We start from the raw sequence: 18,000 nt of genomic DNA, 5'->3' as shown, positions 1-18,000 counted from the left end.
TTTCTTTCTTTCTTTCTTTCTTTCTTTCTTTCTTTCTTTCTTTCTTTTTTGGTTATTTCTTGTTGGTAGCATTCATGTGTGCTTTTCATTTTGTGTGGCTCAGACCGTGCCCTAGACAGTATTTTATTATTTCTCATGATAATTTTATAAGTGTACAAAGGGCTCAGTTCATGTCATGGACGGTAAAACTGAGAACGGTAAAACTGAGGTAGAGACAAGAATTTGAGTAAGTTAATAGCAGAGCCTAATTTTCCGACCTTCATATTCTGGTTTTGGTCTTCTTAACCTGTAGTATCCAAACTTTTAAATATTATGGCCCCCAGTAAATGTATACTTAGATATAATTTACTGAACCTAGTATTTTGTGTATGTTATAAAACATACAGGAAATTAGAAATTTTTAAAAGGATGAGATTTAAAAATATAATTTGTGTTTCTTCCCACGGTCCTCTTCTTTCCCCCGGGTGGGCACACCCACTTGGAGACTAGCAGTGGAGATAGACTATTCTTCTGCAGAAGAGGTAGCCATGGGGACACCTGGAGGACCGTTGGTATAAGGTGTGGGGCTTTTAAGTTGGAGCGATCTTTTACAGCTTTTTAATTTTAAAGAAACAGCCTTTCTTTCTGTGAAGGCTGAATGGTCGAGAGTAAAGGCCTTGAGAGAGGTTAGCTTAAAAGACAAAAATATAGGCCTTATTTGTTTTCTTCAGAGTTGTCCAAAGGGAAAAGCTGGCCTACCCTGAGCTCCTGCTCCCACTGTGGAGATGGCAGTGGCTTTTTCTGTTGTTGTCAGGCAGTTTATAGAACGCAGGATAGCTTGGTAAGCGTCTTCTCTGTGCCTGATATGACGTAACATTGTGGAGTATGCAGCATGCATGTTAAGTACAAGTGGTTGTATTTGGCTTGTTGCTGCAGCATTTTTGAGGCTATCTGAAAAAGCAATTATCACTCGATAGAGTTGGATATGTGCAAATTATTGAAATCATCATTTCATGAAGACCAAACTTTGTAACTTGAATTATCCTGTTTAGTATTTGTTTACTCCCCCTCCCACCCCCCAGAGCAGAATTCTTTTTCTGAAAGGAACAGATGCCGTTAGCTTATCAGGACCTGATACTAAAAAGCCCACAAAAATCTTTGTGCTGCTTATTTTCTTTATTTAATCTATATGCAAAGCATATTGTAATTTTTGCTGTTAGAGGATTTTAAGGTGATGGTTCCTCCCCACCCTTTTTGTGCTCAGGAGAGATAGATCAGGAATGCCAAATTGACAACTTGGTATAAAGAAATAATGACCACTGAAATAAAACAGGAGTTCAAATAAAAAGCAAACCAGATACAAATGTAGAATGAAAATATCTTTTAGTAAAATGTTAGCATGCTGTACTTGGAACAGATGCCACATTAATTCAAAAGAGAGCCCAGAAAATGTGGCAACTTTACGATGTCAATGGAGGGAGCTGCAGTAGTTCCTGTTTCTCATTGTGTCAGGTTCTTAGTACCTCCAGGTCCAGTCCTGTTTTTCTATTTATTTTCTGTACATGTTACATGTTAATATACAAATATTAAATCCATGCTTAATATTTTTATTTGTTATTATTAAATACATTGTCATATTAATAGATATTAGTATAAAAGCCCAATAACTTGTAATCCAACAGTAATGATTCTTGTTTTAAATATGCATATCAACATTTGTAGAATCTGAGGCAAAAATGGGCTTTTCTACGCACCCTTCAAGGCACATTTATGATAATAAGGTAGTCTAAGAATTGAGACTTTCAAAGAGGCTTACTGCTTTTTGAATGTGGAATTTGGACAAGTTACAAAATTATGAGAATTTTGCATTTTTTTCTCATTTGAATTTGTAGTTATCATTGGACATTTGTTATGATTTTTAAGTAGCTTAGATTCATTCATTCCTTTTGCTGTGTTTTTTATGGTGTTTGGGAAGAGGAAGAAAGGGTGATGGAAGGGTACTATGCACACTTGGGTACTTCCAGAGTGACATTCATTTTATAGAAGATTGCACAGGGACATGTCTGAATTGCCTGTAACTTGCAGTGCATGGTTAGTGTGTCTGGGTGTGGAGGGAGATGGGCTGGGGGCTCTTAACCTGATTTACAGTGTGCCACTTCCTGAGCAGTGCAGTGATCTAATCACTAGGGGCATATCTTCTGTGCCTGTAAAGAAGTCTGGTGCGCATGCTTAGAAAAGCACTACTAGTTTTCTCTCAGTCAAAGCATGAAGGCTTACAATTTACTCATTTTGTGAAAAGGTTAAAAGTTTTGTTTTCATGCCATTCAAGACGAGGGAAGTTTTTAGCATGGCAGTAGAGCACAGTGGTTAAGAGTATGGGCCAGTTAAGAGTAAGAGTATGCATAGGCTCAAATCCTGGCTTTGCTCTGTGCAATCTGGATTTGTATTAGCTCTGTGACAGTGGCCAAATCACTTCACCTGCTGTGCCTCTGCTTCAGTTTCTTCACCTGTAAAGTATGAATACATAATAGTACCCTTTTTCTGAGGTTGTTACGAGGAATAAATAAGTGCCTGACACGTAGTAAGCACTAAATAAATGGTAGCTATTGTTAGCTATTATTACTTAACCTTAATTCTGGATTTTTCTTCTCTTCTCAAGGCTTGAGACAAATGTTGCATAGTGGGGAAAGAGCCTGAGCTTGGAGGTCTGACCTCTGGTTTGGAATCTTAGTGCAACCACTTAAAGTTGGGTGTGTGACCTTGGACTAATTATTTAAGCTCTTCTCAAAAAAGATGTCTCCTGTACACGCTGTATAACAAGCATTGTGCTGTTCACTTGGACTTCATTTTCTTTACTGATGACATAGGGATGATAATACTAACCTCTTTGGATTGATATGAAGATAAAATGGGGAAGTCTTAGGACACTTTATAAGCAATAGCTGCTATTATCATTGCTATTGTTACAGTCCCTCTAAAAGTTTATGGGAAAAGACTAAATATGGAACAACTTAGGAAGAGAGGAGAGTTTTCTTCCTGAAACGTCATTAGAAAAGGTATGGATGGGAAAAGTGATTTAATGAGTTCTTATTTGTGAAAACTGCTGAGAGAAATATAGAATACATGGGAGGGTGTCAGTTATTACAGAGACTTTAAAAAGTATTTTCAGGGCACTTTATATTTATTAAAACTCTTAGCGATGAAAGATTTTTTTGCACCAAGATACTGGTGTTTACAGTAGGTCACTTAGCACCAAGGCAGTAGTAGATAAGGCATTATACCTCACAAGTTCAAAATACTAATCAGCTGGTCAGTCCATTGGGTCTGTGGCTCAGGACAAATTGCTTGTGTTTGTTTAACCCTTGAGAACGTATGCTTGGTGTAAGAACTAATGGAAACAAATGTAGAACCCCAGAGATATAAAAGTGGCATACAAATGCTTTCTAGTAATGATGGACACAGTTTATTTGCCTTCTGATTTTGAGCATTTTTCCTCTGTGAAACTTCCTCTCATCTGGTGCCTAGTCTTTTCTTAAAGTAATTGTTATTTACTTTCTATATTTAATCATCATATGTTGAGCCTAGAAACTGGGCCTGAGAGCAGGTTGATTGTGAGAAAAGCCACACTTTAAGTCTCTGCCTTACAGTGATCTCAGAATTAAGATTTTTTTGGTAAAGAATTTGAGTTTTTAATATATTTTGAGGTTTTTTAAATGTATTTTTGAGTTTTCAATGTATTCATTAGTATGTAGGTATCTGTAAGTGTATCTGTAGGTATGTATGTATCTATCTGGTAAGTGAAACCAGTCATTGAGGGAAGGGGAATGATCATTAAGTATGAAATATAATTAATCTTATTCATTTACTGTCAATTTAGATCTGAAACTTTTTTGGTCTTTGGTCTGTATAGTTTTTTTCCTGAGATTCAACAAGTGTGTTTGAATATAGTATATGTTACCACTAGTGAGCATTTGAGTTAAAAATAGAATAATAGCTTCCATTAACTTTTTGTTCTCATTTACCCAGCTGCACCATTTGATAAAGGCCTAGTAGGTAGATAGAAGGATTTAGTATGTTTTATTTTATTTTTTAATAAATTTATTTATTTATTTTTGGCTGTTGGCTTCGTTGCTGCGTGCGGGCTTTCTCTAGTTGCGGCGAGCAGGGACTACTCTTTGTTGTGATGCGCGGGCTTCTCGTTGCGGTGACTTCTCTTGTTGCAGAGCACGGGCTCTAGGTGCACAGGCTTAAGTAGTTGTGGTACACGGGCTTCAGTAGTTGTGGCGCACGGGCTTAGTTGCTCCGCGGCATGTGGGATCTTCCCGGACTAGGGCTTGAACCCGTGTCCCCTGTATTGGAAGGTGGATTCTTAACCACTGTGCCACCAGGGAAGTCCTACTATATTTTATTTTGTCTGTGTTCCTAAAACATTGTTTCTGCTTTCTGAGCAGAAATTCCAACAAGTTTGTTTTGATAAAGTGCTGTACTTTAACTCAACAAATATTTTTAAAAATAGAGCAATTTTAATTTTTTCAATTGAAAAATTATAATACTACTTTACAATAGCTAGAGTAAGTAAAGCTTTGTAGTCTTAGACTTAGCGTAGCATGTGTACTGTGTTTTCTTTATTTCAGCCTGTATGCAGGGCCTATAAAAGTTGCTTCTCTTGGGTGAATGGAATTGTAAAAAGTTTAGAAGTATATTTCATTTTAACAAATATAGGAGTTAGAAGTGGACCCTATAGCCTCTTAGGGGTTGATTTAAAGAATTACACAATTTTGAAAATCATTTTGTCCCTGCCTGATTTGTAAAAGGTGGGCTACTTATGACAGGGCTGAACTCCTGTTACACTTGTGCAGGAACCTGTCCAGTTCATGATGCATTGGCTACTTTGTAGAGAGATGCTGCCATCGACTCTCCATTGCTTTTCCTCTCCCCTCTTCTTTACAGTCTTTTATGTCTGTACTGTGCCTATGCTATTCCCTGTCTGCTGTGCATCACTCCCTCCAAAGCAACCACCATCTTACTCTATTTCTCTTCAAAACAAAACATCATTGTAATTATTAGTTTTTAAACAGAGAGAGCTGTTATCAATACCTTAAGGCTTAACAGTTTGTGGACCTCTCCATTTTGGGCCCTCAGCCAGGAGTTGGATAATAGCTTAAAATCACTTCCAAAGTAACTGAGTATTTGTGAAACATTTCATGTCTGGACTAAGGGAGAGAATAGAAAAAGACCTTTTTACCTCAAAAGTTGCTGTATTTTCTGGTAGGGGGTGAGATGAGATCATAGAGGGGGAGGGGGAAGCCTTGTTAACTAAGATAAAGGAAATAGGAAGCATTAATTTGTTAGATTGCCCTTTGTAGTCCTATGGGCCTAATTGGAGAAAGAAAATGGAAATGTTGGTGTTGCTCATTCTGAAAGTATTTTGATTTATTAGTAGAGAGAGGACTAGTAGAATTTCTTTCTTTAGTTTGTAAAATACAAAATATGGTTATGATACCTTGTTATTAGGCATTGATTGCTTTCATTTCATTGTTGGTATTTGCACAATAGCAGACCTATTGTGCAAGTAGCAACACATTTCAGATTTTTTTGTAGTGATTTTGAACTGTTAACTGAATTGTTTTGGTAAGAAAAGTAAAAATTGGAAATCAGTTGTAGTTACATGTAATGGCTATCTTGGTTTTAAATTTGGTGGCTTCTAAGATCTGTACCAGGCATTTAATCCATTATTCAGTTACACATAGAGAAAAACATATTTGAGACAAGAGCTTTAACTTTATAGGATTTAAAAAAAATTCTTTTTATGGAAATTTAAAAACATACACAGAAGTAGAGTGAATAATATTAACAAACCCCACGTAAATTCAGCGTAAATTCAACAATTATCTGTATTTTGCCAAACTTTACGGTATGTGAAACATAACAAGGAAAGTAATTTTATGTTTTTAGGACATGTATTACAAGTAGATATGTTGGTATACTCAAAGGAAAAGTATGTGTGCCAGAATGTTAACTCTTCATACACTGTAAATTTAACAGTGGTAATCATCTTTTAGGATAATGTTGCTTTCATTAGTTTTTTGACTTATTGAAGATATCTGAGCCACCATCAACTTGATGGAGAACCATGTCTGCTGGAAAGATTTTAGTTTTCTTCTCTATCTTTAGAAACTCAAGATTATTAGTTTTGAATTTACTATTCTTATGAGCGGCATTTAATTTTATGTGCCCTTGCCTCTCTGCAATGTTTGTGTGGACCACCGGTAATGATCATTTCTAGAGTATGTCAGGCAATATTTAAGTCAACTTAAAGTGGAAATCACTAAACCCTGTTCTATACTTTATCCTGCATATTCTATTTCTATTTTACCCAAATGTATATATTGATTGACTAGGGAATACATATTATAACTTGTGAAAGTTTGTTGAGGAGGGAATTTTGACTGTCTGCTATCCCTGGACCTGGTAACAGTTTTTAGGATGTTAGAACTTAAGTTATTGTTTGTTTCTCTTTGGAGGGGGGTAGTAAGTTGTGCGTGTGTCTCCAGTTGTGGGTCCTGTTCATTAGTAGTTACTACAAGGTGATGGTAGCCTTATTTCTAAATTTCCTTGCTTTTATTAGTTTAAATTAGACCCATAGGGGTAATTATTCCACGCTGATGCATGAGGAAGCATACATAGTCATTGGTGGTTGTGCATCTAAACCCCTGTACAGTGCATTGGAAAGATATCTTTTAACATTATGATGCTGTTTGGAATACTTGGTGAAAGGAGTGTACTTATTTAACAGGATTCTTAATAAGCTCCCACTATACCAAAGATATCTTTTAAAAAATTATACTTACGAAGACTTTGTAGTATTCCCCAGTAGAGTTCATCTAGAGCAGCAAAACCTTTCTAAAATAAAACTTATTCCTTTAACCGGTATTCATTTAAGTGGGTTTCTCTGTACTTGGTTTCCATGGAAATAGCGAATAGCTAACGTTATTTATAAGGTAGAAGTAAAATAGGGTGCCTAATGGGACCCCATGCTGCTCTGATGAAGAGACTTAGGAAAAAAATCCATGCTCATGGGATTTTTTTTTAAACAAGGTTAATGGAAGCCCTGATTTCAGTCTTCTGTAACAGAACATATTTTTGGTTTTAAAGGCTAGCATTAATATCAAGCAAACTTCTTTTCTGGTCTGTATTGCTTTCACTTTCAAGTTTTAGGACCACTTACTTATCAGCATGATTGAGGCTTTATGCTTCAGACTCATGTTTCGCTGTGGTTTTTGTTTCAAAAGTTAAAATCCCCAGCATATTGTAGCTGTTTCAATTTCTCACTGACATTTCAGAGTACAGATAAAAAGCTAAATGTTCATTAATGATAGCAGTGATGGTAAAGAATCAATACGTTGGACTACATAGATTTTTTTTTTAATGTGAATGTTATGGAACCATTTAGTTTTCAGGCCTTAAGTCAGGGTTCTTTTTCATTAGTGTTGTAGAGCTAAACCTATGTAGTTAGAGAGAAAATATTCTAATTTTCTGTGGGAGATGGAAATGGGGAAAATCTTAATTTCTCTTTCTTTAAAAAGTGGATTGGGCTTCCCTGGTGGCGCAGTGGTTGAGAGTCCGCCTGCCGATGCAGGGGACACGGGTTCGTGCCCCGGTCCGGGAAGATCCCACATGCCGTGGAGCCTGCGCGTCCGTAGCCTGTGCTCCTGCAACGGGAGAGGCCGCAACAGTGAGGGGCCCGCATACCGCAAAAAAAAAAAAAAAAAAGTGGATTGTTGCCAAAGCCTTTTAAGTGAAATAAATGTTAGTTCTTTTAGTCTTTGAATGGGGATTTGGGATAAACCTTGGCTTTTTCCTCACTGCTGCGGTAAGGCCTACTCTTAGTTTTCTAGGCTTACAGCAAAGCCTTGCGTTTCTTAAGCCCCTTCATGTGAAAGAATATCATTCCCTTTGTGTTTGTGATTGGTGTGTGTGTACGTGTGTGTGTGTGTGTGTGTGTGTGTGTGTCACTAATTTTTTTATAGCCTGAAAGGCACCTGCTCATTTTTTAGCCTGGTGGGTGCACCTGCTCATTTTTTAGCCTGGTGGGTACAGCGGTGCCATATATATATATATGTAAATTTATTTATTTATTTATGGCTGCGTTGGGTCTTTGTTGCTATGCGTGGGCTTTCTCTAGTTTTTTTATCATATGGTTTTTATTCTTCAATTTGTTAATATGGTGTATCACATTGATTGATTTGCATATATTGAAGGATCCTTGCATCCCTGGGATAAATCCCACTTGATCACGGTGTATCATCCTTTTAATGTGTTGTTGGATTCTGTTTGCTAGTATTTTGTTGAGGATTTTTACATCTATATTCATCAGTGATATTGGTCTGTAATTTTCTTTTTTTGTAGTATCTTTGTCTGGTTTTGGGATCAGGGTGATGGTGGCCTCATAGAATGAGTTTGGGAGTGTTCCTTCCTCTGCAAGTTTTTGGAAGAGTTTGAGAAGGATGGGTGTTAGCTCTTCTCTAAATGTTTGATAGAATTCACCTGTGAAGCCATCTGGTCCTGGACTTTTGTTTGTTGGAAAATTTTTAATCACAGTTTCAGTTTCATTACTTGTGATGTGTCTGTTCATATTTTCTGTTTCTTCCTGGTTCAGTCTTGGAAAGTTATACCTTTCTAAGAATTTGTCCATTTCTTCCAGGTTGTCCATTTTATTGGCGTAGAGTTGCCTGTAGTAGTCTCTTAGGATGCTTTGTATTTCTGCGGTGTCTGTTGTAACTTCTCCTTTTTCATTTCTAATTTTATTGATTTGAGTCCTCTCCCCCTTTTTCTTGATGAGTCTGGCTAATGGTTTATCAATTTTGTTTATCTTCTCAAAGAAACAGCTTTTAGTTTTATTGATCTTTGCTATTATTTTCTTTGTTTCTGTTTCATTTATTTCTGCTCTGATCTTTATGATTTCTTTCCTTCTACCAACTTTGGGGTTTGTTTGTTCTTCTTTCTCTAGCTCCTTTAGGTGTAAGGTTAGATTGTTTACTTGAGATTTTTCTTGTTTCTTGAGGTAGACTTGTATAGCTATAAACTTCCCTGTTAGAACTGCTTTTGCTGCATCCCATAGGTTTTGGATCGTCGTGTTTTCATTGTCATTTGTCTCTGGGTATTTTTTGATTTCCTCTTTGATTTCTTCAGTGATCTCTTGGTTATTTAGTAACGTATTGTTTAGCCTCCATGGGTTTGTGATTTTTACGTTTTTTTCCCTGTAATTCATTTCTAATCTCATAGCATTGTGGTCAGATAAGATGCTTGATATGATTTCAATTTTCTTAAATTTACTGAGGCTTGATTTGTGACCCAAGATGTGATCTATCCTGGAGAACGTTCCGAGCGCACTTGAGAAGAAAGTGTAATCTGCTGTTTTTGGATGGAATGTCCTATAAATATCAATTAAATCTGTCTGGTCTGTTGTGTCATTTAAAGCTTGTGTTTCCTTATTAATATTCTGTCTGGATGATCTGTCCGTTGGTGTAAGTGAGGTGTTAAAGTCCCCCACTATTATTGTGTTACTGTCAATTTCCTCTTTTATAGCTGTTAGCAGTTGCCTTGTGTATTGAGGTGCTCCTATGTTGGGTGCATACATATTTATAATTGTTGTATCTTCTTCTTGGATTGATCCCTTGATCATTATGTAGTGTCCTTCCTTGTCTCTTGTAACATTCTTTATTTTAAAGTCTATTTTATCTGATATGAGTATAGCTACTCCAGCTTTCTTTTGATTTCCATTTGCATGGAATATCTTTTTCCATCCCCTCACTTTCAGTCTGTATGTATCCCTAGGTCTGAAGTGGGTCTCTTGTAGACAGCATATAGATGGGTCTTGTTTTTGTATCCATTCAGCAAGCCTGTGTCTTTTGGTTGGAGCATTTAATCCATTCATGTTTAAGGTAATTACACATATGTATGTTCCTATGACCATTTTCTTAATTGTTTTGGGCTTGTTTTTGTAGATCCTTTTCTTCTCTTGTTTTTCCCGCTTAGAGAAGTTCCTTTAGCATTTGTTGTGCAGCTGGTTTGGTGGTGCTGAATTATCTTGGCTTTTGCTTGTCTGTAAAGCTTTTGATTTCTCCATCGAATCTGAATGAAGTCCTTACCAGGTAGAGTAATCTTGGTTGTAGGTTCTTCCCTTTCATCACTTTAAGTATATCATGCCACTCCCTTCTGGCTTGTAGAGTTTCTGCTGAGAAATCAGCTGTTAACCTTATGGGAGTTCCCTTGTATGTTATTTTTCGTTTTTCCCTTGCTGCTTTCAATAATTTTTCTTTGTCTTTAATTTTTGCCGGTGTGATTACTATGTGTCTCAGTGTGTTTCTCCTTGGGTTTATCCTGTATGGGACTCGCTGTGCTTCCTGGACTTGGGTGGCTATTTCCTTTCCCATGTTAGGTCAGTTTTTGACTATAATCTCTTCAAATATTTTCTCTGGTTCTTTCTCTCTCTCTTCTCCTTCTGGGACCCCTGTAATGCGAATGTTGTTGTGTTTGATGTTGTCCCAGAGGTCTCTTAGGTTGTCTTCATTTCTTTTCATTCTTTTTTCTTTATTCTGTTCCACAGCAGTGAATTCCGCCATTCTGTCTTCTAGCTCACTTATCCATTCTTCTGCCTCAGTTATTCTGCTATTGATTCCTTCTAGTGTAGTTTTCATTTAAGTTATTGTATTGTTCATCTCTGTTTGTTTGTTCTTTAATTCTTCTAGGTCTTGTTAAACATTTCTTGCATCTTCTCGATCTTTGCCTCCATTGTTTTTCCGAGGTCCTGGATCATCTTCACTATCATTATTCTGAGTTCTTTTTCTGGAAGGTTGCCTGTCTCCACTTCATTTAGTTGTTTTTCTGGGGTTTTATCTTGTTCCTTCATCTGGTACATAGCCCTCTGCCTTTTCATCTTGTCTATCTTTCTGTGAATGTGGTTTTTGTTCCACAGGCTGCAGGATTGTAGTTCTTCTTGCTTCGGCTCTCTGCCTTCTGGTCAGTTGCGGCGAGCGGGGGCTACTCTTTGTTGTGGTGCGCGAACTTCTCATTGCAGTGGCTTTTCTTTGTTTCGGAGTATGGACTCTAGGCACCCGGGCTTCAGTCATTGTGCCACGTGGGCTCAGTAGTTGTGGCTCGCGGGCTCAGTAGTTGTGGTTCGTGGGCTCTAGAGCGCAGGCTCAGTAGTTGTGGCGCATGGGCTTAGTTGCTCCGTGGCATGTGGAATCTTAACTGGACCAGGGCTCAAGCCCGTGCCCCCTGCATTAGCAGGTGGATTCTTAACCACTGCACCAACAGGGAAGTCCCAGCAGTGTTATATTGAGAAATGAGGCAGTATGGAACACAGTAAGGTGCTATAATTTTTATTTAGTTCGTTTTGGTCATCCTTGGCAGCTTGTGATTGTTATCCGTTTGTCTGGAAGTGCTTTGTGATTATTCCTGGCTATCAGTGCAGCAGGAGTTTTCTTCTGTGTTTTAAAGGCAAGGATTGTAGTGTACTTAGGGCTCCATCAGGGGAGGAGTTTTTGTTTTGTTGTGGGGGGTGTGTGTGTGTGTGTGTGTTTCTTTGGACAAGCTTCTGCTGCAGTTGTTTTAATCCTGTTGAATATTTGTGTGAGGTGTTTTATCTACAGCAGTTCACTAGTTTTTTTCTGTGCATATTGGTGCTATTTTTAAAAATTTCCTTTATGTGGTAATTGTTCTTTTAGTTTAGCTTTTTTTCGTATATTTTTAAAATTAGGTGTTGCTTACAAATGACCTTCCTTAGTGAGTTTTACTTGAATTATATTTGTGCTTTGGAGACATAGGAATTGGGGTCTATTATCCCATCTCTGAGAGAACAAGTCCCAGTAGTTGCAGTTAGTGCAACAGAAAGAGTTTTCACAGATGCACTGCTGGGCGTTGATCCTCCTCCTTGGTGCCTATGGTTTACACCCAGAACTCCCATTAATGTTAATAGGAGGCCCTTGCTTAAATCCCTGTACACCAAGATAAATCCAAACTCTTTTGTAATGCTGTATAGATACCTCAGTTGTTTCTTTTTGTTGATGGTAAGAGTTTTGGTCCTGAGGTTAACTGATTATTAAGATAAGAGTTTGAGTTGTCTTGGGATATGGGGTGATTTACTAAGTCTGATCTGTAATTAAGAAGGTTATGTTAGGATGATTAGACTCAGAAAACATCTATACCTTTGTGAACTGTGGAAGCTTGTGAATAAGAATTTTTGTACCTTATAACATGATGAAGCAAGATTTCTTCTTTCCATTTATTTTTCTTAATACTTATCCACTACAAAATAAATGATTTTACAAGTTTTTGTACATGTTGTAAGAACTTATTTTTTTTATTTGTAAGCCTTTCCACAATTACTCTCTAGCATTTTAAGTCAGCTAATGCTGCTCACGTTTTTCAAGCATATAGGAGCTAATAATCTGCACTGTCTTAGAGCGTGGACATTGCAATCACTGGTCAAGGATTAGATAATCACTGTTTACTATACTTACCTGAATTTTTGGATTTTTGTTACTTTGTGTATAGTCTAAGGGAAGGATTCCTAGATTGAGAGCAGTAAATCTGGGTTTTAGACTGGGCTTTGCCTCTTATAATCTTTATAGCTTGTGGCTAGACATCTAGACTTTTTGGACCACTGTTCTTGAAATGAAGGTATGGATCTGGCACTCTGGGGTGTCCATTCTAGCTTTAGGCTGTTTGAAGGCCCACTTTCCCAGGTACCAAAGGAAATAGAGGACTGCAGGGCAACGGTTCCTAATCCTGGCTATCCATCAGAATCTTCTGGGGGAAATTTAAATAAAATATAGATACCTGGGCTCCAAATCAGACATAATGAATTCAGAATCTTTAAGGGTAGGGCATGTGAATCTATATATTTTTTGAAGTTTTAGAGTTATCCCGATTCTAAGTTTGAGAACTACTGGTGCAAGACATTATTTCTGTTCTACTTGTGTTTGTGTGTCTAGTTAGGGAAATACGACAGGTAAGTAACAGTGTGAGACAATATGTGGTTAAATTCTAAGATGAATGAGGGAGATGATAAACAGTTTGAGAATTCAAAGAAGGGAGAACTGGGAGTTGGGAAGGTCTCCATTAATCATGAGTCTTTATCTGGACCCTAATGACTGGGTGGGATTTGGATAGGCAGAGAAAAGGTAAAAAAAGGGTATTCTTGGTATAAGAAAGAGCATCCCCCAAGTGAAAGTTTGGGGAGGAGAACAATTCTGATGAGTATTTTAGTCCTTTAGTATTCTACTCTTGCAACTGCTATAGATTTCCTAAACATTTGAGGGAGTGAGCTGTGAAGATATTTGATGGGAGAGAGTGTTCCAGAAGAGTCCTGTGAAGGAAACTTGTTTGGAGTTTCAGAAGTACAAAACAGAGGCCAGTGGCTGGAGCAGATTGAGCAATGGGGAGAGGGAAGGAGATGAGGTCTGAGAGTAACAGAGGCCCAAATCACTTAGAGCCTTGTGGGCCATTGTAAAAGACTTCTGCTTTTTCTCTAAGTGTCATGGGAAGCCATTAGAGGATTTTGAGCAGAGGAGTAACTAGCTCTGTCTTGGATTTTAAAAAAGGTCACTCTGGCTACTGACAGAATAGACTCTGGGGGACAAAGGTGGTAGTGGGGAGGCCAGTTAGGAGGCTGTTGCAGTAATGCAGCTGAAAGATGATGGTGACTTGGACCAAGGAAGTGGAAGTATATTTGAGACAAGTGGTCACAGTCCATGTATTTTGAAGGCAGAGGCAAGATGGTCAGTTACAGGATTGGATGTACAGTGTGGGAAAGAGAGGAGTCAATGATGACTTTAAGGTTTTGGCCTGAAGGGATAGAGTTGCCATTTTTTGAAATGGGGATGACTCTGGGGAGGAGGTTGGGGGACAGGCAGTCAAGAGTTTAGTTTCGGACTTGCTGAGCTTGAGGAGCCAATTTGACAGGTGTTGAACGGGCAGTTTGATATATGAGTTTGGAAATCAGGGGAAAGGTCTGGGCTAGGTACAAATTCGGGAGTCACCAGTACAGATCCTTTTATATAGCTATGAGACTACATGAAATTACCTAATGGGAAGAGTTCCAAGAACCGAGCCTTGGGGCAGTTCAACATTTTGAGGTCTCGAGAGATGAGAAAGAACTAGCGAAGGAAACCCAGAAGAGTGGCTAGAGAGATTAGGAAAAAAATTGAGGGTGAGTGGTGTCCTGGGAGTCAAGAGAAGAAAGGATTTCAAGAAGGAAGAATGGTCAGCTGGGTGAAATAATACTGTTTGAACAGAGAAATGAGGGCTGAGACTTTACTGTTGAGTTTAGCAACAGGGGGGTCACTGGTGATCTTAACAAAATTGAAGGAGGCAAAAGCCCTAATGGAGTGGGTGCAGTAGAGAATGAGAGGAGAGGAACTAGGGACAGTGACTTTGGTTAACTGTTTCAGGGAGTTTTGCTATAAATGGGAGTGTAGATATGGGACAATAACTAGAGAAGTATATGGAGTCACGGGAGGCTTTTTTTTTAGACAAAGGAAACAAAATGATCCAGTAATGAGGGAAAAATTGATGCTTCTTGAGAGTGAGGGGAGAAGTGCTAGAGTGATGCCCATGAGAGGGTAAGGTTAAGAGGGATGGGGGCAAGAGGGATGATCATGATACTGAGGTCTAAAGGACTAAATCTCATTTAGCAGGATTCTGCTTTTTCTTCTCAGCATTTTTTGCCTTTAAATTTATTTCAAACTTACTATATTCTGTTAGAATTAGGAAAGGCAGATAAAAAGCAGTAAAATTTACTGTATATAAAATTAGTGTATCAATTTTGGTGTAGTAGAAGAGATTGAATCTTCTGCGTACGGTGACATTTTAAAGTGTCTTTGAATGACAATTATCTGTGCTATTCTAGTCCCTTATCAAAATTTATGATTGAGCACAGACTATAAACTTAATTGTTCAAAATTTGTAATGGGGTGGATTTTAGCCTAATTTAAAACATGATCTAGTGTTGAACTTTTTCTCTGCAAAATTTGTTTCTTGTTTAATGCATAGTCTTTATACACAAAGGTTTTAGATGTTTTACAGAAGGTACTTACAAAGTAGTTATTAATCACTTTTGATTTATTGATGATATTTTAAATTTTACAACCACATCAGAAATTTGAATGATTCATTTCTTTACCAGCTCTGATTAAAGCAGCTGCTTGTGAAGTTCTGGAGAGGAGGTGAATGATCCTCAGTTTGCAAAAAATCACATGAAGTTATGTTAGCAAGATGGTGTTCCTCTGTAAAAGCAAAAATAATTTCATTTACTCCAATTTATGTGTTTTGAATGTATTTTTCAAGAACAAGTCTGTATTTTAAAAATTTAGTAAGCAAATAAGGCAAAAAATTTGAACTACCTTAGCTACAAGTGTGAAATATGAGAAACAAGTTAAGTGGACTTTGAATCAGCTTCACATGAGGAAATCAAACTTGTATTTCAGTCTTATATGTTTTGCATATGGATAGTGTAAAAAGTACAAATTTATATGTAAATCTTTTTTTGCTGCTAACTCATTTTTATTAAATTACAGAAATTAAATATTTTCTTTCTTTTTTTTTTTTTTACATCAGTATCCCAACGGTAGTCAATAATCAGTCTTTCGAAGGAACACTTTGGTAGTTCTGATGCACAGTGTTTAAGAATCACCAGTCCAAAAATAATTTACTCTTTTTTGGGTATCTGAACCTCTGCGAATCTTATTTAAGTTGTGGATCCTCTTCCCAGAATTCTCATTACATTCAAAATTTAGCATATAGTGTCATGGAGTTGGCAAACCCCCCTGAAGCCTATTCACGGGGATCCCTTAGGCATAAAGGATCTCAGGTTTTAAAACCTGCCCTAGATAGTTTACTTATGTGATTTTTCTTTAAAACTTTATACGAAGATTTTCCCAAAAATATTTGGTCAGCATTTATTGTAGTTTATTTCTTAGGAGAGTAACTGCTACAGCTGTTTAAGACGAAGTGAGGTCTAGTGGAAAGGCCAGTTCAGTCAAAGGAATCTCAGGATCTGTAGATTTCTTTCCAGCTTTACTACCAGCTAGCTGTGTAACCTTCCGGGAAGTCAGTTAACCTCTCAGGCTTTGATTTCCAATGTGATTTCTGCAGTCCCTGCAAGCAGTTTTATGAGTAGTTTCATGATATCATGGTAAAATTCCTTGTCAATTAGGGATTGACTCTGCTGTTTATTTTTGGAGAAAATGCCCCAGAGATAAGTTGTATCCATTGTCCCTTTTTACTGAATATGATTTTCAGAAGAGTTTATTTGACTGTACTTTCTCAAATGCCATATGAGTAAAAGTTAAAATCCTAACCCCACCCTGATCATTTTGAGTTTCAACATATTTTATATATTCTGGGTATAAGCCATTGTTATTACATGTATTACAGTTATAATCTCCAGTTCTGTGGATTGCTTTTTCATTCTCGTAAGGGTTTTTTTGGGTGAACAGAAGTTCTTAATTTTAATTTGATCCAATTTATCTGTCTTTTCATTATATTTTAAAATGACAGTATTTTACTTCCTAATCAACTGTTTTTATCCAAAGTCATTCATTTAACAAATAATGCTGTGGGAGATCGATGCATAATTATCCCCAGCATGAAAGAGCTAATAAGAAATGCCTAATAGGGAAAATAAGCCTGCACCAGAGAGTTAAGAGTCCACTCAGTGAATTCATTCATTTAACAAATATTTACTGAGCATTTACTTCATGTTTTTGTTTGTTTGTTTGTTTCGGCTGCACCGTGCGGCCTGTGGGATCTTAGTTCCCCGACCAGGGATTGAACCTGTGCCCCCTGCAGTGGAAGCATGGAGTCCTAACCATTAGACCACCAGGGAATTCCCAAGAACCCACTTGTTAATAACCACATCATTCTACAGATTTTTGCATCATTTTTCTTTTGGTTGGGAGTCATTCTAATCTTGGTGATTAAAATTGCCATTTATATGGACTTTAGAACTTTAAAAAGTGCTGCTGCTAAAAGAAAGGCAGGCTAAAACAGCAAATTGAATTTCTTTTGGAAATGAATGTTAACTGCATGAATCGGGGCCCTTTAAAATTATTTTACTGTGTGTTTGGTATGACTGTACGTGATTAAATAAAAATTTATAATTTGGATGACATGAAGATTTTTTGAAATATCCCTTAAGGAAATGAGAATTTACATTATACCTATTGGAGTAACATAAGTCAACAAATGTACTGTGTTTAAAGCATAAGGATGATTCAGGTTTGGAACATGGTATGTGGAGTTTAAATAACTTAATACTTTAATACTAAGGGAAAAGTTTTAATATTTGCTTCCTAATTTTTTTTTTTTTAACTAAAAAAGAAGTTTGGGGCAAGGAAGAGTTAAAAATAAATAAACAATATAGCCTGACATGACCTTGAAATTAACTTAATGGAGTATAGTTAATCTTAAAAAAAAAAACAACACACAGTTGATAAAAGCATCACTGAGCATTGGATTGAGATCCCAAAACCTTGATTTTCTTTCTGGCTCAATCACTGATTAACTGTGTGGCATAGGGAAAGTCACTTTTGTGTTATGTGGTTTACAGTTTCAGGTGGTGAGACTTTAAGATTGTGAATGAAAAATTAAATTATGACTATACATATAAAATGCTGTGAATTTTAAGGCTTATATAAAAGAAATCCATTTCAAGATTAATTGAAAAAAAGGCCTTTTAAGTAGACCAAACTAAGGGCCAGTGATGTTAGCCTAATTTGTAACATAAAGCAGCAAACAGTGAAAGTTCATTTGTTGGGGATGAGGGTTGTATTTCTGTGTTACTTAGATGAGGTGCATTTCATTTCTGTGTCTCTTAGGAAAGGGAAGCCGTCAACTACTTAGTTTTTCTTGTCTTGAAAAAGCTGTGGAAAAGTGAAAAAAACTGGAAAATGAGAGATCTAACTGCCCTTGAATTCTTTCCTTGTTGTAAAAACTACCTATCTCTTTTTTTTT

At 37.1% G+C, this 18,000-nt stretch overlaps 1 protein-coding gene across 10 annotated transcripts in view; it reads left to right on the top strand.

Moving 5' to 3' along the window:
• PHF21A (PHD finger protein 21A) overlaps positions 1-18,000 on the top strand; it is a 191,872-nt gene that overhangs the window by 12,593 nt on the left and 161,279 nt on the right. The window lies entirely within an intron of this gene.

The sequence above is a fragment of the Monodon monoceros genome, unplaced genomic scaffold (assembly GCF_005190385.1).
Source record: "Monodon monoceros isolate NGI ecotype Baffin Bay Population unplaced genomic scaffold, NGI_Narwhal_1 Super_Scaffold_7, whole genome shotgun sequence".
NCBI lineage: Eukaryota > Metazoa > Chordata > Mammalia > Artiodactyla > Monodontidae > Monodon > Monodon monoceros.
This window is presented reverse-complemented; position numbering and strand designations above follow the sequence as displayed.